The following is a 24,626-nucleotide window of genomic DNA, read 5'->3' as shown; positions in this document are numbered from 1 at the left end:
AATAAAATTTATATTTATTATTCAATGGGTCCGAAGTAACTACACCATCTACCCCAGGTCTCAAAAGGAAGAGTGTTTTTAATCCACCGCTTCACCCACAACTTAGGAATTTTGGCAACTTAATGGAAAGAGAGTTAAGGAATACTATCACAAACCATTATGTTATTCCTAACCTATCACAAACAGAGAAAAAACTATTAAATGAAATCAAACAGAATGAGAATTTGAGGGTGATGCATCCTGACAAGGGAGGGGGGACAGTTCTAATGGACCACATTTTGTATGAATCCAAGATGAGGGAATCCCTACATGACACTAGTAAATATTCTAAGGCCTCGATCAATGAGGTGAACATAGCTAAAAGCAAAATACATATAATGTTGGATGACTTACTATTGGAAGGTTCCATCAGTAAGGACCAACACAACTTTATATTTAATCAACACCCTCGGATCCCAACGGTATTTGGAATACCAAAGGTTCACAAGAATCCCACAGATCCACCACTTAGGTTAATAGTTTCGGCTGAGGGGTCTATCACTACACCACTAGCCAAATTTGTAGATGACAAACTGAAGGTCCTGTCATACACTGGAGACACGGTCCTTAAGGATTCTTGGGACTTTCTAAGGAGTGTTAAAACAGAATTATTTTCACCGGACCTTATTTTTATTACCCTAGACATAGTGGATTTATTTGGTTCCATCCCACACGAGACAGGCCTTTTATGGTTGGAAGAAGAGATTTTGGACCAAGGCACTTTGTCACACCTTGATTTTACAAATTGTCTTTTATTCATGGAAACTATCTTAAAAAACAACTACATGTACTTCCAAGGGGAATTTTTTAAACAAAAGAAAGGTGTTGCCATGGGTGCCAAATGTGCCCCTACATATGCCAACATAGTTTTGAAAAGGTGGGAAAAACTATACATTTTGAGCAGTCCATACACCCAATGCTGGTGTTTGTACAAGAGATTCCTGGATGACATATGTATATTTTGGACAGACACAATGGAAAAATTCCATGAATTTTTGGATTATTTGAAAGACACCACCAACGTTTTGGATTTCACATTTGAGGCAAATGTGGAACAATGTGTGTACTTGGACATTATACTTAAAAAGCAGGCTACAGGATTTTCCTCAGGTATACATCGCAAGAAAACCTTTTCAAATTCATACCTTCACTACCAAAGTTCTCACCCTTATTTTCAAAAGAAAAACATAGTGAAGGGACAACTTGTTAGGGTCAGTCGAATGACCTCAGACGACTCAGAATTTTCAAGTGAAAGTAACAATGTTTGCAACATGTTAATGAATAGGGGTTATCCAAGACCACTACTTGATGAGGCCTTACTCGAAGTGGTCCAAGAAAGGCACAAAAGATTTGCCCCTATTCTAGGACAGAACATCTGTAGTACAACCAATGATTTGGGCTCCAAAGAAACCACTTCTTTAGATACAGCGTATATACTTGGTTATATGGGGATTCAGGGCCTATTAGGCAAGTTATATCTAAGGAATGGTCAAGATTTGTTCAAATTTCAGATTTACCTTTCAAAAATCAAAGACCACTAAAATTTATTTATTGGAGGGACACCAATTTCAAACAAATGTTTGAATTTGGAGGCCCTAAAGACAAGAAAACTGGCGCCCGGGGTGTGGGGACATACAAATGTGGGTTTTGTTCCCAATGCCCCAGGATTAACAACAAAAAGGAGATTTTTTTGGAAGCTATTCTTCCAAAGCTTTCATTCTTGATAAATATGCTCCTGAACATAGTGTTAGAATGAAATCTAATTCAGCCCCTTGGCTCTCCCATGAAACAAAAAAACTTATTCTTACTAGAAATAAAGTCTGGGCCTCATGGAGATCCCACAGAAATAACCCTGACTTTCTACACTTCCGTCAGCTTAGAAATTTAACTAAAAAGGCAGTAATATCTGACAAAAAGAAATTCTACCTTGAACTACAGCAAAATCATCTTAATAATTCTAAACTCTTCTGGTCCTCAGTCAATAAACTCCTCTCCCCAGGAACCTCTACAACACCTTCCCCAATTAATGCTGACCCTGACTCCCCTCAACAAACTGCAGATGCTTTTAACTCTTTCTTCACTGAAACTATACAAGCTCTAGCTAAACAACTAAATGCCAACAACTTCTGCCTACCAAGTAACCTAACTAACTCCTCCTTTAAATTCTCTCTACAACCTATCTCTACAACTTACATTTATAGACTCCTTCTCAAACTAAAACCTTGCACCCCCTCTGCTGACAAGCTCCCTTCACTATTTCTTCAAAAGGCTGCCAAGGTCATCGCATATCCTATATCTATTCTCATAAATAGGACCATCAAAGAAGAAATCATCCCTGATATCTGGAAGGCCTCTCATATCATCCCACTTTATAAAGGTGGAAATTCCACTGACTATTTTAATTATAGACCTATTGCTCTCCTCTCACCCTTGGCAAAAATTATGGAAAAATGTATTCATCATCAACTTGTACAATATCTTTCTCTTCACAACATTATAGCAGACTGTCAACATGGTTTGAGACCACATCACAGTACTACTACTGCCTTGTTTTCCTTTGTAGACACTATTAATCAGAACCGTAACAACAACTTACTCTCTTCTGCCCTCTTCATTGACCTCTCTAAAGCATTTGATATGGTCAACCACACTTTATTACTTAAGACTCTTGAATCTCTCTCTTTTGATTCTTCAGCCATTACATGGTTTAATTCCTATCTCACAAATAGAAAACAGGCAGTTCTATGGGATAACCACATTTCCTCTTTCTTGCCTGTTTCCATCGGAGTTCCTCAAGGCTCTATCCTTGGCCCACTTCTCTTTTCCCTCTTCATTAATGATCTTCAAACAATAATCCCTCAAGCTACATGCATTCAATATGCTGATGATTCTACACTCATCTGCTCAGCATCTTCCACTCAAGAACTGATCTCTCTTACCCAAAATGTCTTTAATACTGTGGAAACATGGTTCTCCAGTCGTCTCCTCTTACTAAATGCTAAAAAAACTAAACTTCTTCTCTTTACCCCCACTTCCAGGACCTCCCCCTTAAACTTTAATATCTCCTCCAACAGTGCTACTTTCATCTCACCTGACTCTACAACTAAACTGTTAGGTATTACCATTGATAATAATCTCTCTTTTGACCAACATATTAACAACTCTATAAAACTAGTCAACAGAAAAATAGGATCCTTGTATCGAATTAGACCATTTCTTACACCAGCTACTAGAACTAGGATCGCTCACTCCCATCTTATTTCTACTCTTCTTTATGCCTCACCCATCTTTACCAACCTCAAGAAAAACAACCTTAACAAATTAGCTACCTGCTACAATAGCATTGCTCACTTCGCTACTGGTAACCCCTACAGAACCCATCATTGTCTTAACCTGAAACAACTAGGCTGGCTTGAAATTCAAAACTATCTCGCTATCCATCAACTCATTCTGGCCCATAAAATACTGTACCAACCAAAAAACACTCCTATACTCTCCCAACTCATAATCCCCTATAACAATCTAAACTCTCTCCGCTCTTGAGTAAACTCTTGACTACTTCTATAAAATCTAATAACACTGCTGGTAACTCCTATTCACCAATTCTGTAGGTACAAAATGGAATTTGTTACCTACTAACATAACAATGATTTCCTCTCTGCCTCTTTTCAAACAAAACATTAAACGACACTTCCAAAATCACTGGCTTTGTTCCTGTTGTAAACCTGATTAACTTTCCACTATTACTACTTATCTTAAACTATCTCTCTTACTCTTGTTTCACTCTATTCTCCACTAAGCTTTTCTCTTCTCCCCTTTCATCCTCTCCCTGCTTCTTTCCCTGTTAACTATCTTAACCTGCTTTCTTCGCCTCTAACCCTTTATATTCCCTTCCCCACTCTTATTGTTCCACTTTCATTACTTATTATCTTTGTATCTTTATCTCCAAGTATTTTTATTTCCTGTATGATACTATTTGGAATTTCTCTGTGTGTGGTAGTAATTAATGTTATACTAACTTATTAGAAAAGTTTTGAAGATTTTTGCTGTTTTTTACTAACCTGTTTTCTAAATGTCTTCTTGTTATGTATGTTGATTTTTATGTATGTATAGATTTTTTACTTCTGTGGAGCTTTTCTCCTCGGGCCTCTACTGAAAATGGAAATATATCCATCTAGACTAGCCCAGTCAACAAATGTAAAATAAAAAATAAAATAAAAAGCTAGGAATAGAACACTCACTAGCAGAGGTACATTTAACTGCAACAGCAATGGTGTTGTATATCTTGCAACCTGTAATTTCTGTACCTCGTTTTATGTGGGAAAAACAGAAAGGAAACTAAGATGTCGCATTTACGAACACTTATACGAAGTTAAAAAACAAAATGTGAAAATGCATTGTTTAGACATCAAGTTTCTTGCCCACAAGCAGAATTTTCTTTTTTTGTGCTAGACTCTTTACCTAGGGATATTAGGGGTGGATTATGGGAAGATAAACTTGAATATAAAGAGTTATACTGGCAGATAGTACTGGATTCCAATAAATTTCCAGGTTTGAATGATTATTTGTCTATAAAGCCAGTACTAAAACTTAGATCTGCAAAATTATAAAGCTCTTGTACTTACATCACAAAGCCACCAGATGTCACTATTCATCACACTTAATATATACAACTTGGAAGAAATCAGTTTAAAAAGGTTTTTAAACAACAAAGTGGTTTTAATGTGAAATTTTATAACACTATACATGTTTTTTAATCAGAATATGTTTAAGTCATTTCATATTCTAACTATGTGAACAATTATTTATTTGTTTTAAAACTATTTGACTGAAATACAGTGTGTTAAGTTAAAAACAAAATTTTTTACATACTGGTACTTTAAATTAGTTGATGTTTTTAAACTAGTTAGCAAATTCTGTAATTGGACAGACAACAGGGCAGGGTATTTAATCAGGAGTGAAGCATTATTCAGTGTTTCAGTTTTTGCTGAAGAAGCTTGTTGATTGAAAACGCATTGTGGATTGTTAGCGTTATTTTGTTGTTATTTCTACCAATAAACTGTGTTACTTGGACTGCGGGTTTCCATCGTGGTGTCCTAGGCAAGATCTCTCTCTCTCTCTCTCTCTCTCTCTCTCTCTCCTCCCTCTCGTATTATAGCCAGATGACACATTATTTCATGTCTTCATAGTGATTAGAATTATAATCAGGTTATTTCTTACATATATAGTTATATTTTTGATTTCAATAGGTGTTCACTGGATCTTTATTGTTTGTTTTTCATAGTTTCATTTGTAGCGGTGCACTGCTGACATTATTATTATAATTGCTTTTTTAATATATAGTATGTGTGTCTTTTATACTAGCTATTGTTTGGAATGAGTGCTTTCATTTTAAGAAGTTAATTGGATAATTGACTAACTTTTAGTGGTCGTATTTAAATGTTGCTTATGTGTAGTAGTTTTTATCTGAAGAAGATTATTCATTGTAATAAACAAAAAGCACTTAATCTTATTACAAGTGTAATTTTTTTTGTGCAGCATCATGGTTACTTCCTTGTTTTTAGATTATCAGTTTGTGTTTTGCTTGTGTTTTTTACCAGACTACCCAGTAAACAATATCACAGTAGCTAGTGAATCTTAACTGCTGCTTTTCAGATCTTTAGCAAACGTGTAATGTATAACATGCTCCCAAGATACAGACTTGTATTGTGAAAACCTCAATATCTGTGAAACCCTTTTCCCTAATGTTGTTACTTATGGGATCTGTAAACCTATCAAAAAAGTTATCTGTTGTGATTTAACACCTTAGAACAGAGTGGAGGAGGGAGCCAAGATTAATTGAAGCAGCACAGCACAGTTCTTTTTACAACCCAGGCCTCCCTATCATTTCTCTCCTCCAGCTAACTTGCACAGATAACTCTCTGTAATTGCACAACACCACTACAAAAGCACAGATTAGAAGCTATCAGCTGGCGAACTGCTTTCAAGAACAAAAACAATTGCAGACAGCATATCTCTCAATCTGTTAGCACAACAGTCAGCAGTTAGTGATAAAGCCAAAACTGTAAGGGGTGGGGTGTGTGGAAGCCAGAAACCAGGGAGGTAGTTTAGTTTAATAAATATTGCATTTATGAAGTTGGTACGCTTTGCATTATAATACTTTTTCTGAAGCATATGAAGTCTGACACTAAAAGCACCTGTCATTACTTTGCTTACTGACTTACAGTCCTCAATCTGCCAAGAAATGTACATTTCACAAGACAAAGCACCTTGGCACTATTAGATATATAATTCTGGGACAGCAAGCCCTACGCTGGATAAAAGTGCACAATACATATACAAACTGACATTACACCATATCGTAACAAAGGTGCAATATTATATTATTATCAACCACAGCATACACATACTACGGGAAAAATATGAAACAATTACTATCAGCTTACTAACAATTTCAGCTACAAAGCTCACTGGGTGGTTAAAATCGTTTACTTTATACTTGCAAAAAAGTTATTTTCATGTAATATAATTCAGTATTATTTTCTATGAATATACTTATAAAAAACTTGTAGGGTGGGGTGCCTGCTTCACTACTCCTGGATTCAGCAAGCAGCTGTGCAGGAATAAGTTATTCCTGCATGGCAGGGTCCATTCCTGTTCAGCACGGCAGCGCTCCATGCATATGCATGAGGGCACACTGCTGTGCTGCAATATGTACATGGAAATGTGTACGAGCACAGGTGGTGTGTCTGAGAGCAGAGGTCTCGCAATACACACGCCCCCTGCACTCCAGAATTTCTGTTCGGCAATTTAAAATGAGTGAAAATGCTCATAACACCGCCAACCCAACCAGGGTAAGAAATCTGGACAAAGCCATAAGGGACAATCATCCCAACCAAGCCAAAAGTTGATAGAATAACAGATTTAGCATAAGCACATAGCACACACTTATCAACCCGTCAGAGTAAGGAATGTGGACAAAGCCATAAGGGACAATTGTCCCTACAAAGCAGAAAGTTGATAGAATAACAGGTTTATCATTAGCATGGATATTCTGAAGGGTACAAATAAAAAAACATGACAAATAAATTATTATTTTTTTATATATGCAATAAAGTTTAAGCATAGCTGCACGGGTGTGCCCGTTGCTTAACTATGCTTAGCCCAGCTGAAACGGCACTATAAGTTAAAAAGCAATAGACATCCACCATAAGCATAAGTGCAGTAGTGTAGCTGTTAAAGTGTATGCCTTGCATGTAGTCATTCATGGTTTGAGCCTCATCAAAACCCTTTCCATTTTGTATGTGTAAACATTAAAATTTTAATTTTTTGTATATTTATGTAAGAAGTAACTGAATTTTCTCAACCAGAGTAGTGTATTAGCCCCAGATGTGAGGTGTCAGTGTAATAAAGTAGTGAAACCCCCATATAAACACAAGTGCCCCATATAGTATAGTCACACAAGAATAAATTAATCACAGCACATTGGGGGATGTCACGGAAGGTAAATAAATATATATTATATAATGAATGATGAATCAATCCCATACAAGTGGTAGACCAATATAATAAAGCATAAGCAATGCTAAGCATTGCACAGCTATGTTGACCAGGTGTAAGTACTGTGCACATATGAATACTAAGCAATGAATAGCCCAGCTAAGTCGACTTGCCCACTGATAAGCAGTGCTGAACCTGCCCCTTTAACCACTGCCAACCTTAGCTAAGCAGATTTGCCCGTAACTTAGCTAAGCTCAGCAGTTTCAAAAGTAACCAATCACGGCAAAGTGAGGGAAATCAGCCCTATTTTAAACCCTGTAGGCAGGAATACAGCCCATAACCAGTTGGAGCTCATCACTGCAGGCACCATGGCTGGAGTAGGAGAAGGTGTTCACTTTTGTGCGCAAAGCTGGGGCATTCTGGAGTCCAGGGTCATGGTTGGACTCCTTGTTGAAAACCATGATTTGAGACTGCTGCAGGGCCAGCACCAGGGCTCAGAATATAAAGCGGAGGACTGAGACCGTCTTGCCTGTGAACTCACCAGTGCTACTGGGATCCCTCGGACTGGTGAGCAGGTTCGGCATCACTATGCTGATCTCAAGCGTAGAAAGAGGGACCTTCTGGACCCAATTGTTGGAGGCATATCTGATAATTAGCTTCTCCTTCAAATTGTTTAGTCTCCTCACATAACTGAGTAACCTCCACCAAACCAGTGTCTATACAACAATCATAATATGAGGCTAAAGCCTCAACAAAGTCCATAGTGGCATGTTGTTGTACATATAACCACTGTTGCTTGGGTTCCTGGTCCACAAGGGGTACCAATGGCTGCGTCCTGACACGAAGTCCTCTAGGACAAATATTCCTAGCTATATAGGCTTTAAAGAGCCGAAGGTGCCAGACATTGTTCCTTAGAGATTTCATACTCCTTGACAATTTGAAAAAGACTTCAGTACAATTGGACTTAGTTTGAACATGTTCCATCGAAACCTGAGTATTATTCTGATTTCCCAAGCCAAATACCCCAATATTATCACAATCAGATGATAAACCCTTGAGTAATTGGCTGAGATCCATGATGATTTCACACAAACCAAGACATCCGCCCACCTAATGAGCTTATATGATACCCAAAAGTTTGTGCCGTAAAAGTAGTAGGAGTTCCAAAAGTAGATGTATATATATAAATATGCCCAAAATAATATTCTGAAAAAAATATATACTCCCAACAAATGGGGCTGTATTTAACCTAGTACCTGATTTAGAAGGGCATACCAACCTAGCCACACTAAATAAACCATAAAACACCAAAAGTGAATCTCCAAACACTAACAGTGCAGTGCTGAAAAATAATATCTATAGAGGACAATAATAGCCACCACATAAGAATTTCCACAAATATAAGGGCATGAATCCACACACTAAAAGAAATTATAAGCCAAAATCAAATGTCCTTGATAAATGTGGTGCTACGTACCTCCACTAATCTCACTCAATATTCCAAATCATTGCCACAGAGTACAATAATAGCCCCTTCCAATCTTATACAATTAGCCCAAGAGTAAATAAGAAACATACCTATTCACAATACTATTAATCGGTAGTGCTGCGTATCTCTGTGGTCACCAAATATATAACTAACCTATTCTTACAGCATGAATCACACCAATAATGATAAGCACTACCAGAGTAGTGTAATACGACCCAAGCACAATGGCTAAAAATAAATTCTGTGTGAATGGTCGTGTGTCCAAATAAAAGAGGCACTATTGATATCTACCATATAAAACTCCCACACTGTTCCAACAACCCTACTTACTATAAGGGTATCCAAATATACTGGCTACTAAATGCAACCAATAGGAACCGGACATAAAAATACCAACATCTTATATCTTCATAAGTTAGAATATCCAATGTTGAGACCCAAACAAAAATCAAAATTGCGAGACTAATCCAGTTATATCAGTACTTGAGAAATTATGTCTAGATGTAATATTTCTACACATATAAACATCTGACCAGATCCTGAAAATATTTGAGGCTCACACTCAAAGTCGGCATTAAATACTAATATATAAAAAGAGTAGTCCCTAGTTCAAGCATGAAACCCATTAGCCTACCTAAAATATACCCATCTGGGTTCTAAATATTCATTCAAGGTAATCAAAGAACCCCCCTTCCCAATAATCTGAAATCACAATCCTGTCAGAGTAAAAATAGTAAATATATATATGTCAATCAATGTTCAATCATATGTACATTGATATAAAAGAGCTGATACTTAACTACTGTAAATGCTGAGAAAGCAATCCGGACTATATGTTGTATTACATATAACGGTCAACGACAATAAACAAGTCCATACAATAGTAATAAAGAGTTAGTCCAAAAAATATGTCCGAAACCCGCAGTTAGCCAGCTAATCCTCTATAACCCTGAACAAGATGTGAAAACTAAAAGTCATTAGTCACGTATACCTTTGGTCCCAATTTAAAGTGTATAATATCCAAAGACATCAGTTAGAAGTAGCGTCCCTGTTCCTATATATGCAGGCTGACCCAAACTCAAGCTCAACAATCCGAATGCGAAAACTGGAAGACCATGGCCACCTCCAAAGATGCCAGTTGTTATACAATCAGCTAATAGATACTCAAAGGATGGTATTATGTCCTATAACATACCAAGTTCAACAGCTAAAGAGTTAGACAAAAAAATATGTCCAAAAACCCGCAGTTAGCAGGCTAATCCTCTATAACTCTGACCAGGATGTCAAAATAAAAGTCATTAGTTACATACACCTTTGGTCCTAATCCAGAATGTATGATATCCAAAGACATCAGTTAGAACCAGCATCCCTGTTCCTATATATGTAAGATGATCCAAACTCAAGCTCAACAATCCAAATGCAAAAACTCGAGAACCGTGGTCACCTCCAAAGATGCCAGTTGTTGTACAGTCAACTAGTAGATGCACAAAGGATGATATTATTAAGTCCCAAGTTCAGCGACTTCTCCATTAAGTGAATATCAGGTTATCCAATCCATACAGTTTCAGGATTCCATACCACAAATATAGGCCCAGACCAAAAAATAAAGCGCCAATAAAAAATCATCCGAAAACGCCACAAAAAACATAATATCATGAAAACAGGATGATCATCAGCCCAATAGTCATGAAAACAACAAAAACTAGAGGAATGGTAACTGGTTCATACCAAATATGCTCTGTAACAGCACATACCAACAGCCTCACACCACACGCCAACAGCAAGGCACAGGAAGTATTACCAATCCAAAATGCATCCCCCAGTAAGTACGGCAGTGTACGGCTGGATGTCCCAAAGGTTAATCAAAAAGAAAATAGCCAGCACAAAAGTGGTGTGAGAGCAAACATTTATTCTAAATATGGCAATAAGCAGACTGGCTTCGGCAATCCAAACTATGCCTTCCTCAGTGTAAATAATAACCACAATAGGCCATATTATATAGGAATGGTAAGAACAGCAACACAAACTGATTGGCTGGTCACAATTGCTTATTGAGTCCTGGTGGAAAAAATCCACCCAACCTATTTATCCATCTTTTCTGCTTTTGATTAAGAATAGTATGCCAGCCAGTCTGGTTACCTCTATTACCCCTAATGATATCAATAACAGTGAATCTAAAAGAAGCAGATGAATGCATCATAACATGTTTATAAAGGGCACTAGTGATTTTTTTATGTTTAATACCACTCAAATGTTCACCAATGAGATATTTAACTGGCCTAGACATCTGGTCTATATAAAAAGCCGAACACGAGCAGGTAGCTAGATAGATAACCCAATCAGTAGTGCAATTTGCAAAAAATCTAATATGAAAAACCTTGCCCGTGTTTAATTTTATTCATCCTAACACCATGGAAGCAATGTCCACATGGAAAACACCCATGAAGATATCCCCCTGTTAGGGTTGCCTGTTTTTCCCCAAGGCTGCAGATGACAGCAAGAGAAGTACATAGACCACTTAGTTTTCCTCAAAAAATGTCCCTCAAGTGTCACGCCATCATGGCTATTGGTCACTGTCCCCAGCACCCACGGTGCTGTACAAAAATGAAGTTGGACTATGACATTAGCACACACACACACACACACACACACACACACACACACACACACACACACACACACACACAGTATTATTGTACATGTCAAAGGTAAACCCTGTTAATGTGTAGAAACAGTCAGGTAGTGCTAACCTAATTTTTTCCGCAGGTCCGGCAGGTAAGTACAGCTGTATATTAGGTGTACGAAGTTTGAATTGATAACTGTGTACAACACCCACTGGCCAACCCCAAGCCTATAGGTAGCTGTAATTTCAGGTCATATCTGAAGAGTACTGAGTAGACTATAATGTACAGAACAGTTGTGAGAAATGTACTAACAAATAGTTGTTAATTTCTCTATCTCACATCCACCCTATCTGCAACAATAATACAACCAAAAAAATAAATGGTATGTTTTTAACAAACCTACTGTTGGGACATGTTCCCCATTGTTATACCAATATTTCAATGACTGTTTATTGCTGTTCCCTATAGAAATTAAATCACTGGTGTCCTGTTGCTATCAATGTAACTTGCATGCTGCTGTAATATCCACTGTGGTTCCATATCTGCATGCGTTCTGTTTGCTATGCAACTGATTGAAAATTGTGTTATGTTTTCTATTGGAACATGCATGCATGCTGTTATAACTAATCCTGGCATTGTATTGTTCATAACTAACCAACATATGTTGTAAACTGTCAACACCCTAGCTCATCTGGGAAGGACGTTCTTGGCAGATCCGCCTGTCCCACAACATCTGCCTGTGGCACCGGGCCAAAGCATGTCTGGGACCCAACCTGGATCTTCCTCATCTGCTGGTCCTACACCACCCATGAGTGGAACCGCTTCAGGGGATGGGGCTCATCCCCCCCTTGGAGCGGGCACGGACAGGAGCCCGTCACCCAATGTCAGGTCCAGGATCTGTTGCATAGGGAGATGCAAAAGGAGTTTGCAGCTCAGCTATGCCAGCTTGAGGGCTGCATGTTGCATCTTGAGGGTCAGCCTGCCCCTACTGCTCAGTTCCCAGCACAGCCACCTTTGGGGCCGTGAAGGTGCACTGGTGACTGCCCATGGGTGGGGTCCTCAGTCTCATGCTATTTATTTGTGGGCTCATGTGCCTCTAATTCACACCCACCCTCCCCATCACACCACCCCTGTCTGCTGTCTTGTCTATTTTCCTACCCAACCTCCCTCCCCACATATACCTACTATCCTTCTCCAACAACCCACTCTCACCTTAAAAAAAAAGGGCAATCTGTTCCTACAAAAAAATTACACCCCATACATAGCTGTCCATTTCACAGAGGTGTCCACTGGACACATGTAATCTTGTCCAATTGCCTAGACAACACATTACTGTTGTTCTCACCCCTCACTCAGGGGTATGAGTATCCAAATTCACCTCCAAATTTAATACATATGCACAGCTGTTGCTGTAGGAGAAATGGACAGCTATGGACATTCCCTCCCATCCTGCACATCCCTATTCATCTTTCATCTTGTTTTTCCCTCTGTATGTCTTTTTTTTCACCACTTTCCTATCACCCATTTTTCTTTTCTTTCAAAGAAATTAGCACGGGGGTTAGCGGGAGTAAGCACCACTAAGCAAAGCTAAAATGGAGTAACCCTATTTTAGCAATACTTAGCTTCATGCAAATCCATGCAAACCCACTTAAAGCCACTTTAAAGTGCCTTAATCACCCTCTTACCATCAGCCATTGTTGTGGCCAGCAACAAAACTAATCAGCCCTGCCAAATCTTGGACCCAGGACCCTTCACACTACAGTTAACCATTCCACTGCACCATCTGAGTTTTACAAGTTGCTCTTGCTTTGCCTAACTCATCATGTAGTTCGGTCATTTAACATTAATTAAAAAGCTAGCAGCCTGAGGTCTTGAACCCAGGACCCTGTACAATGCAGTCACAGACCATGCCACTACATCACCTGAACTGCATAATCTATGTTTTAGTTAAACATAACATTCAATAGAGAGCCTACACGTTTAACTGTGTATTACCATCTCTGAACGGTGGGGAAACCAGTTGACATATGCTTAAACACAGAATAGGTAAACAGTATCATACCTAACCAGATTTGCGCATTGGTAAGCACGGCTAAGACAAGCCCTCACAGTTTAAATGCCTGTACGTTTAACTGTGTGTTAGTTCTGCTTAGCTTCATGCAAACTGTGCAAACCCAATTAAAGCTGCTTTAAAGTGCCTTAGTCACCCTCTCTCCATGAGCCCTTGTTCTGCCCAGCAAAAAAATAAACAGCCTTTGCTGGTTTTGAACCCAGCAACATGTACTCCATAGTCACAGCACGTAAACATTAAGTCATGTAAGTTGCAAGAATTCAGCATGATTTCATGAACATATCTTTCAGGACAATCACTGTACTATAGGGAATGTATATTGTGGAAGCAGTAAAATATTCAAATAAGATATATACACACACATATATAAATACATATATATATATATATATATATATATATATATATATATATATATATATATATATATACACACACACACACACACACACACATATACATATATATATATATATATATATATATATATATATGTATATATATATATATATATATATATATATATATAATAGGACCATGGAAAACTATGTTTACTAAGAAATAAATCCAGTATCCAAGACAGTTAAGCGCTTTCATCAAACAAATTGACTTCATCAGAACTGAAAAAAAATTCCACCAATGCATTTAAATAATCTCCCCTTAAAGAAGCAATTAACATTTCCCTCCAAAACATAGCAATTAGCTTTTAAAAAAACAAATGATTTAAAATAAAATGTATCTGTTGTTGCTAACAACAATAAATATATTGACTTTTCAGTATTTAAAATTGTGGTGAAACCACTAATGAATACCAACCTAAAACATAATAGGAACATAAAAAATACATAAATCAAACACATAATGTGTTTATTTAAAATAACACAATCTCCTAACTATCCTCAAATAATATTTATACACTGAACTTATGTCATGAAGTAATGACAAACGCTTGAGTGTAAGACTGCACATTCTTCAGAACAGTCTCAATAATGCAAAATGTATTATGCTAAAAACATCATAACTCTGTAACAGGAATATGTACGATATGTCCCTGTTTACCTCCTCCCATCATGTTAGGCTTTGTCCACATGTGATAGGTAGTATCACAGCTTTGGAGCCTGACTCACCCTGGGAAAGGACAGCTCACATTTGCCAGTCACTAGACTGTCTGTCAAACAGTTGTGACTGTGCCACTGCAAGGCCAGTTAATGGGATGTTGTCCATATCCATATGTTACCTGTGAATATAAGTATGATATATGTTTGACTTGGAAAGCCAAGAGACATATATAGGGCATGTGATTAGTACAGCACTGTTGCAGACATGTGTGCCGTACTGCATGTGATATCTTGAATTAATAACATTCAAATGTACAGTATTCTGTTGGACAATAAGCACATTTGTGACTGATATCTGTAGACACACACACACACACATATACTTGGCCTATGTCGGCCAAACCAGTGGCAAGTCTTCCAGCAATGACAATGTAACATAATACTGCAGTTATGACTGTTGGACATCTTCTAGGTTATCACAGTGGTGTCAAAGGCTAATGTGCAATCAACTTAAATATGCACATTGCAGCTAGAGTAATATGGTATCAATATTGATGTTACTTTTGTCAACCATTGATGTGGGTCTTTGTCCTGTGGGTATAACCGGCTGAGAAGTATGACTGATTAGCAAGACTGTAAATACAGTATGCCATACTAACACAGAACACAAATGTATACCAGGTATCCCCTGGGCACATGTATGTATGTGTGTGTCCAGCTGAAAGTCACAAAACTGATACCATGGGTTACAAGCAGTCGGAAAAATAGAGTGTACATGTTGCACATGTGTGTAATATCAGTTTCAGTGCATACAACAGAAATAAGTGTGTACAGCTACTGCTTGTTGTATTGTCCTGACTGATATGGGTACTACAGTCGGCAAAATTATCATGTAGTAATCAGTGAAGTGCTCATCCGTGTTATGACCCATTGCCCATTCCTAACACTAACAGCTATAGGAACACATATATACAGTGGATATCAAAAGCATACACACCCCTATTGGAATGCCAGGTTTGTGTGCAGCATGACAATTAGAAAACAGATACTCTTTCAAAAATGTTCCACACCGCAAATGTGACCCATAACCTGTACAATTCTATTGATTGTGCAAATCAAGACAAATGGATGCTGTAGTTATCTCAACAAGTGTTCACACAACATATCACTTTAAGGGTGTGCACACTCATTTATCTGGCTTATTGTACTGATTGTTATTTCAGATATGTTTTCACAGACCCGATTGTCGTGTTTTACATCAAATTGTAAAAGGTAGAGGTCACATTACAGGTGTGAATTTATTTGAAATGAGTTTTTGTGGTGTCATGTTCCAATTGCACAAGTGCCAGGCATTGTAACAGGGGTGTGTACACTTCAAATCCATTGTAGTTATATGCAGTCAGCAGTACCTGATCTGTAAAAATAGCCTCTGCCAAGGAGAGAGACTAACCCCCTTGGTGGATAGCAGTGATACACATACACATAATAGGATGCTATATTGGCTGTACACGGACACATAGGCACAGCCAACAACTTGGAGGCAAGTCCACCTCAATCTCAGCAAGTATGTATGTTCACAGCTGATGTTGTGTAAGGCTGATTATGACTATAAATCAGACATATCCATACCACCAAGGACAACTGCAACAGAGTGTCTCCACATATGCTGTCAGTCTCAAAGGCAACAACACAATTAAACCTGTACTGGGGGGGAGGTAAAGCACACCTCATACACACATGCCATGGATATAGGCAACATGCATCACACAGGTTAGGTGAGAACAGTACCACCCTGTCCACACAATTTCTGTAGGGGGATATGCACATCAAATACACTACCCCCCTCATCAATGGTGAACATGTACATGATGCCTACTGAAGACAACAACACAAGTCTCCCTGAGCCATGAAAACATCACTGTCTGCCTCTTACTTGAACTAAGGCATGTGTTGACAGCTCCATTACACCCTAGAGTCTGACACAGTCTTGCCACCATCCAGACACCATCCACATGAACAATGGCCACTGTCATCCCTATACACATAAATAAATGAAGAATAGAGGATTATGCAGTTAACTGTGCAATATTGGGTAGAATAAGATAGGTCAGGGCCAGGAGTGTAATGACAGCTGATTATAGCGTTAGGTTGTAGTTTGGAATATTGTCAAGTAATATTCTGTGTTGACATGCAAGTAGGCAACCGTATGCGGTGGCGTAACCATTTCTCCTGTTTATGTCTTCCAGCTACCATGCCATGAGGAAAGCTACCAGCCTGTACTTTATTAAAGAATGATGCAATCATTCAGTATCTCATACAGCACTATGATGTCTTGTTCGGACATGACACAGAAGCCCTATGTGACTGAACAGCCCTGTGGGAAGTACTGGTCCACTAGGTGAATGATGCTGGACAACAGAACCAGCATTATAACCAGGTCTGTCATTGTGCCAGTGATATTTTGCATCATGCACAGAATTGAGCAGCTGCTGTAGCAAGGGATCGGATAGACACAGGTGGGAGTGCAGTCATCCAGCCCCCAACTGACACATATGAAACAGCTCCTTGCCAGCTTTGGTGCACCCGCCTGGCACACCCACCATGAAGCAGAAACCAGCATTGTAGAGGTGGGTGGCACCCAATCAATATCTGAGGAGCATGCAGGTAAGGCCACAGTGCACATAACTAGAAGAGTGTTGATTCTACAATTCTCTCCATAGAAAATCTGCATGCATATAGCAGAGAAGATAATCTGTAGTTGGAGTTTAGTAAAGCACAGATGTGCATATCTATGGTGTTGGGCTGCATATTCTGTAGTATTGCTGTTTGTTCTGTTAATGTTCTGAAATGCTGCTTCCACCCTGTAGCAATGCCACATGAGTGGCTACTGAAATTACCTCTCTCCCACAATTATGTAGGTCCCTCAGGTATACAACTGGGGAAGCAGCCTGTGGCTGGTGAGTATGGGGTTATTTTCTTTATGTTTGCCAATATACCGGCCATGTTAAGGCCATGCTATATTCCCTGTACAAAGTTATCACACCTACCTATAATGCATGATGTACATGTTCAGTTTTGTTGGTGCTAACTGCACAGCATCATAGTGACACCATGGTGAAGGGTAAGTAGTAGCCCTGCAGTATACCTCACAACTCGTCAGTGCAAGATGTGTGGACAGAGACAAGCCAAATGGTGGGACAAAGGGGCTACAGGAGGGACATATATGAAACATAACCCTCATACAGTCAATACAGCAGTGTACACACCCCTATGATGGTGTCAACTGTTCCTGATATATACAATGACAAAGCACAATAACACATTCCACACTTTTTACAACATGTAATGGTACCTAACATGTGCAATTAATGTGTAAAATAGAATCCTATGTTAAGACAACAAATGTGGGGTTTACAAACCTTACAATACATTGGAAGCATATGTGTGTACACACTCCAATTAACATATTGTGGAGGCAGCTTGCGATGTATTGACAGCATTCCCTTTTCTGCAGTACACACCTGCCATCAAGTACAGGCCTCTATGTCACACCATGTAATGGTCTGCTCTCCGAGAAGTATGTCCATGACAATTGGCCAACACAGGCAGCCATGACTTGCAGACATCTTCTAAGGCATGACATGGATCCCATATTTGACAGGAAGTAGTCAGGAGTAGTGTAAAATAACATTACCTCACCATTGTATATTCCATGACAAACAGTGCAGACAGTCATCTAGAGGTGTATTAAATATGGGGCGACAGTGATGTTGAGAAGACAAAGATGGTCATCCAATACAGGTGACAATACATAGTGCAAACTTGTCAGGGAGGCTACCCAGATACATGCAGCAACACTGAGGCAGTTGCACAAATGTCTAGCAAGTCCTGCCTGTGTATTACCTGTGTCAACAATCGCATGGAGTCTGCATAAGTGTGCCCTATGGGTTAGGGTAAGTAGATGGGAGATTTGTCTCACAAGAAACATCATCCAGGCCTTCATACAGGTAGTAAAAGCATGACCACAGGTCTTCCAAAGGCATGTGTTGCAATGTGTAATGGTGTCATGAGACCAAGGCTCAAACCTACAGACAGTAGTCCTAAGGTTACATGTGGTGCACAAACAGCAGTTCACATCACATCAGGGCCACCATCCCCAACTTGAAGGTTGCTGCTGTCAGTGTACACCTTTATGGTTGCTGATCATTACCTGAAAGTAGACCTGTAGACATGGTGGAGTGAATGTGGAGCACTACAAACTAACACTCATGTGTGGGCCACAGTTGTCAGGCATCTGCAATAAGGCTGAGGATGGAGAGGGGTGTCAGCTTCAAATACAACAGTGAACTGAAGCATACATCCAAAGCTAGCTAAGAATGGCCATATCTTAACACATTCAAGGTTATGAATTGGCCCACACATACACACTCCACAGCAATACTGGTGTCTTTGTGTGACTTCCACAGTTGTGCACATGAGCTGGCCTTGCAATCTGGCAGAGTTGTCGTACTTTTGTAGGGAATACGAACCAAATTATCCAAAGGCAAGGCTGTGTCATGCTACTGTGCCATTCCAGGAATAGTGACTGCTGTATTTCAGTTAGCAGGTGCTTCAACAAAACATTGGTTTAAGGGTGTGCACAGTTATGCACTTCCAATATGGTACACATCTCAGTCAGCATCTCCATGACTGACAGTCATCTGACTCAGGATTGGTTTGCATAGGTCATATGTCACATATCAGGTGTGTGTAATGTTTTTGACTGCAGTAATACATATCATAGAAGAAGCTGCCATGTCAACAGGGGTGTGTACACTCTAGAAATCCACATAAGGCTTGGAAGGTCATCAGTGTACACAGATGTTATTGCACATACATCAATCAATGATGAGATCTGGGAATCACATGTCAGTCATTCATTAGTGACATCTGTCCTCATATCATCCCAGTCATGTGTCAGACAAACAAATAGGGGCTGTGAAGAACAGAGCAAACATAACTGCTACACATCTAACACATTCAGCAATGATTTATATAGTTGTGAGGTATGGTGTACAGTGCATGCGAGTGTGCTGTACAGCTGCGCAGCATTAATGGGTGCAGTGTGTCCCAGAGGAAAGGCCATCACCTACTAACATGACTTGTGCATCCCACATATGTATATTGTTTGTAACCAGAATTTAGAATGGCTGCACTTCCTGATATCAGGTGCCATATGTCATGCATGTCATTTGTTGGGTACTGAGATCTGTGTAATGTGTTTGTGCTACCTCACCTGTAAGTGTGTATGTATGTATGTAGAAGTAAACCATAATGTGGGTCAGGGTCCCTCCTGCAGGCAAACTGACGTTAGTGTCTATACAGACTCTGACAATGATGATAGGCATAGTGAGGCACAGGCAGGGTTGTCAGGGGCTGAATCTGTGCCATTGCTTGACATCCCACTTTTATCCACCCCTTCCCTGCACACAGTCACAATGCCCATACACACCCCATCACCAGTGGCCATAGATGAGGGACAGTTGGTGAGTGGTAGCATGGGACAGAAAAGTGTGGTGACTATGGCAAGTGTGTCTGTACACAGCAGCCATAGCCAGATGACTGGCGAGGTACCACACAGGCAGATGTACAGGGGTGCTTGTAGGAGGGCTGCTGGCCATCATGCCCCTGGCAGAAGTGCCACAGCAGGTGTCACCAGGCGCATGTTTTGGGCCATCATGGAGGCACAGGCATGTATGGAATGTTACACCAGAGATAGTCTGAGGCTCCAGAGGGCTAGTCTTTCTGCTGTACGTGACAACATCCGTGATTTTGCAGGTGCCCACCATTATTTTACAGAGGACATGGATAGATGGTTGGGTGAGATGGTGGAAATCTTTGACCATGTCATGTCTGCGGTACAGTAGGGCATCGGCCATGTGGACGTAGGTTAGCAACACCAACAGGTGGAGGTCTACGTGGACATGCAACAACTCACGGCTACTCCTGTAGTGGCAGTACCAGCAGCAGCACTGCAGGAGGGGTGCTGTCCACACCACAATGCAGCAGGCCACATGCAAGTGGTCCTGGCTGATCCCAATAAGGATGCAGATCCAGCGGACAATTGTCATCATCAGGGGAGAGTAACATATCTGGGCTTCTGCCTGGTAGTGCCCGTGCAACCCCTGGCAGGCATAGTTCCTATGCCCATGGCCAGACACAGTGAACTGTACACCCTGCCATGTAAGGTCTGCAGCTGTCCAACAAACTCCTGTATAGGGCAGCCACATGGCAGAAATTTGTGCATACATGCACACATATATCACCAACACAGCTAGGGCACCTCCATACCTACACACACCATATCTGCACAGTCCAATTGATAAAGAACCCCCTAACCCCACACATGATGTCAACCAAATGACTCAGCCTAGGCCTCTGGCAAACCCATAACACACCATGTGCATATGATGATACCTGTGCCACATCCCTGTCATCCATACCATCAATGCAGAGACATGATAATATGGTTTTGATGCACAGGGTGAATGTACTAAGGGTTAGCAATGTAATGCCGTTTAATGTTTTGTCAGCTGGAATGATTAATGTTTACACGTCAGGGTGTGTAGCTGTCCAGCCATGATGCATTATTGCTGTCATTAACACTGACTGATTGTGGTCTCAATAGTGTATTCTGTTTGTGTTCTAGGTGTCTATGTGTCAGCAGGATGTTGGTCTGCTGTCCCTTCCTACAAGGGGTGTGGCACTGTGATGACACATTGACTGTGTCATATCCCGGGTACAGCTGAACACAAGTAACAGGTCTGTATAACAGTGACTGAATGTGCCACATGGCTGATAGGTCTGAGGGGTGTATACAGGTGAGTGCATGATGACTTATGTAAGCAGCTCTTCTACAGTCGGCAATGGTAAGTATACTGGATGGCACACACCAAATTTTTGTGTATAACACATGCACAGAGGCTTTGGTGTTGATGCAATACACAGAGAATACTGTTCACATGGATGTATTTCATTTTGCAGTGAACTCATTTTGGCCTATGTAATTCCACAAAGACCAAATTGCCAAAACATCACATCAGTAAATAATCAGTCCGCTAGTTTAATGTCATTGACAATGGTACTGGCAGGGTATATGTCCTCTTCCCCAATGGAGCGCAATCCTGGAGTTGGTAAACATAGGTATACTGGTGTGGGTGGCACAGCCCCCACTTTGGAGGGTGTGGGGTAGAACCACACACAGTGTGATTAACAACTACTTAACCTGTTAACATATACTGTACAGTATAACAGCACATTAAGTGGGGGGATACGCACAACAATAACCCCAATGTGGGTGGCTGTGCCCACAACTACCACACCCAACTAATATATAAATATATATATATATATATATATATATATATATATATATATACCAACTCCAGTATTGCTGCACAGCTGTGCAGTGGGGAAGAAAGCATTTACACATCCACTACTAGTTTTGATGGAATGAATTTCCATGAGATGATTGCTTTGAAATGTTACCTTTTGCCAGTTAGTTCTTGGACAAATGATCTCCTGGGACATATATCTTCTGCAAACTGAAGTAGATCCCTTCACATACACACACTTACTTGGCAACACTGAGAGTAGAACCCCTACCTAGGTATGTATTGCTACTAATGTGTTTGACCTTAACTGCACACACCACAGAGCTTTTAGGGTAAGGTGTGTCCCAAATTTCCTGTTAAGTGAAGAATATCACCAGGCCTTGTACAGTATGGTAATGGGGGATGTATTGGGTGTTAATGAGCAATACATAGTATGACATACTGTCATATACACATTGACAAACACATACAGTCATAGACACATTTGACAGACCTGAGTTTAGCAGTGCTAACTACCTTGTCAGTGACTCCATACTGTTACAGAGTTTTTGCACACAGCGCATGCATCATTGGGCTGGATAGTGTAATCAGTTACCTGTATGATTGATGGTGAAGCAGTCTTCATACAGTGGACCTTGGGACATGTACTGGGGGTACCATGGTGTAAAGACAGTATACTCAGCACCCACACCTCACATTGGATATTGTACTCATTGAAATCCATGATATTGCTCTGACATACCCACAATCACACATTGACCATGACTGCAATACAAACCCGTGTCTATTTAATCGGTGCTACTACAGGGATATGCATTTATTGTGCATGCCAAAGGGATAGTAGGGTGAGGGTTTGTCATGGCTATCCTAATGTTAGCAACATCACCATCCCTTATAATGTATGGCAAGGTTTAGTGTATTTGGGGAATGTGGCCTCAGAATGCTGTCTCCTACAAATATGCACACTCACATGCAATTGTATGCACACACACGCAAACACACACACACACATACACACACACACACACACACACACACACACACACACACACACACACACACACACACACACACACACACACACACACACACAAACACATACTCACATTTGCAAGGACTCAGACGGTGACCCACAGCTATCTACCCATTTGTAGAAAAGTGTTATGCTGGTACTGCAAGCTCCAGGTAGCCTACAGGGGAAAGAGTGTCACAAGGTACATTTAATGTGAATTACAGCAGCAGCCCTTTCTAAGTTTAGCAATTGGGGGTATAGTGGGTGAGAAGGCCCTCAGACAATTTTCAACTACAAGTTTACAAACACACAGACATTTTTATACTCTATAATGCACACACACATTTCTCAGTACTGCGGTCCATAAGTGCAGGTGTTCCCAGGTGTGTACCAGGCTAGCGTCCATGGAGAGATGAGAAGAGTAGGGCATATGAGTACACTGGTATCATGCCACCTGACATTTGTCAGCAGGCCATCTATCAACTGATGCCATTTGAGGGATCCCCAGGGTGACAGTTAAATTCAACATCCACTCATCTGTTTTTCTCTTGACAAGGGCCAGTGAGGTGCTCCAATTGACATGTATGCAACATAGACTGCATAACACAGCCAGTGACTGGCTTAGGGACATGCACCCAAACATGTTCTGATGACTGTGGTAGTCTGGTTGAGGTATCCATGGCATGCGGTGCATACAGAGTGGGGTTTCCTAGCTGTGGCATTCATTCGACAACTGGGCAAACATGTGTCAGTCAATCAGAGGTTGCCTGTAAGGAGCCAAGATGAATACCTGACATCTGCACATCTGCAGAGAGGAGAGACAGAAAGTAGCTAGCCAACAGGTTATGCATTAGGTTAAATGTTTTGACAGATAGATGTCTGAAACTGACAGGTGTGCCATTACTACATGACAGCGGTCATCAGTGACATGTCCTAAAAACATAGTAGGCTACAGTTAATATCAACATATCAGATCAATATCCAATAGGAGGTGCATAAAAACATACAGGTCAAACACCAAGAACATGACAGTCAGTGCTCAGAGTCCCACTTTGCATGCAGGGGTGTATGGTCCCAGTACCACAATCTGCAATCTACTGTTACTTGGAAAAGCACAGTTAAAAGTAGTAATGTAATGGTACAATACATGCATGTCTGTCTGCATATAATCTGGAATACTACCCAAGTATGAAACACATACAAAGAGAAAAGATTGTGGTACTACCCATGTACACTCGGGTGCCCCATACAGTATTCTCACACCCCTTGCTACTGTAATGACAAAACATATAAGCATGTTATGTACATGGAATGAAATACACTAATTAAAAATGTCATTACACTGCTATTTTATCAGACTAGAATGTGAACACTGGTTACCACGGCCGAGATATGCTTAGCAGGTGTAAGCATTGCTTAAATGTAAATGCTAAGCAGATTTTCACTCTAGTAAGCGAAGC

This window comes from Protopterus annectens, chromosome 7.part0 (genome assembly GCF_019279795.1).
Source record: "Protopterus annectens isolate FY-2018-M chromosome 7.part0, PAN1.0, whole genome shotgun sequence".
In the NCBI taxonomy this organism is placed as follows: Eukaryota; Metazoa; Chordata; order Ceratodontiformes; family Protopteridae; genus Protopterus; species Protopterus annectens.
Note: the sequence above shows the minus strand (reverse complement) of the source record.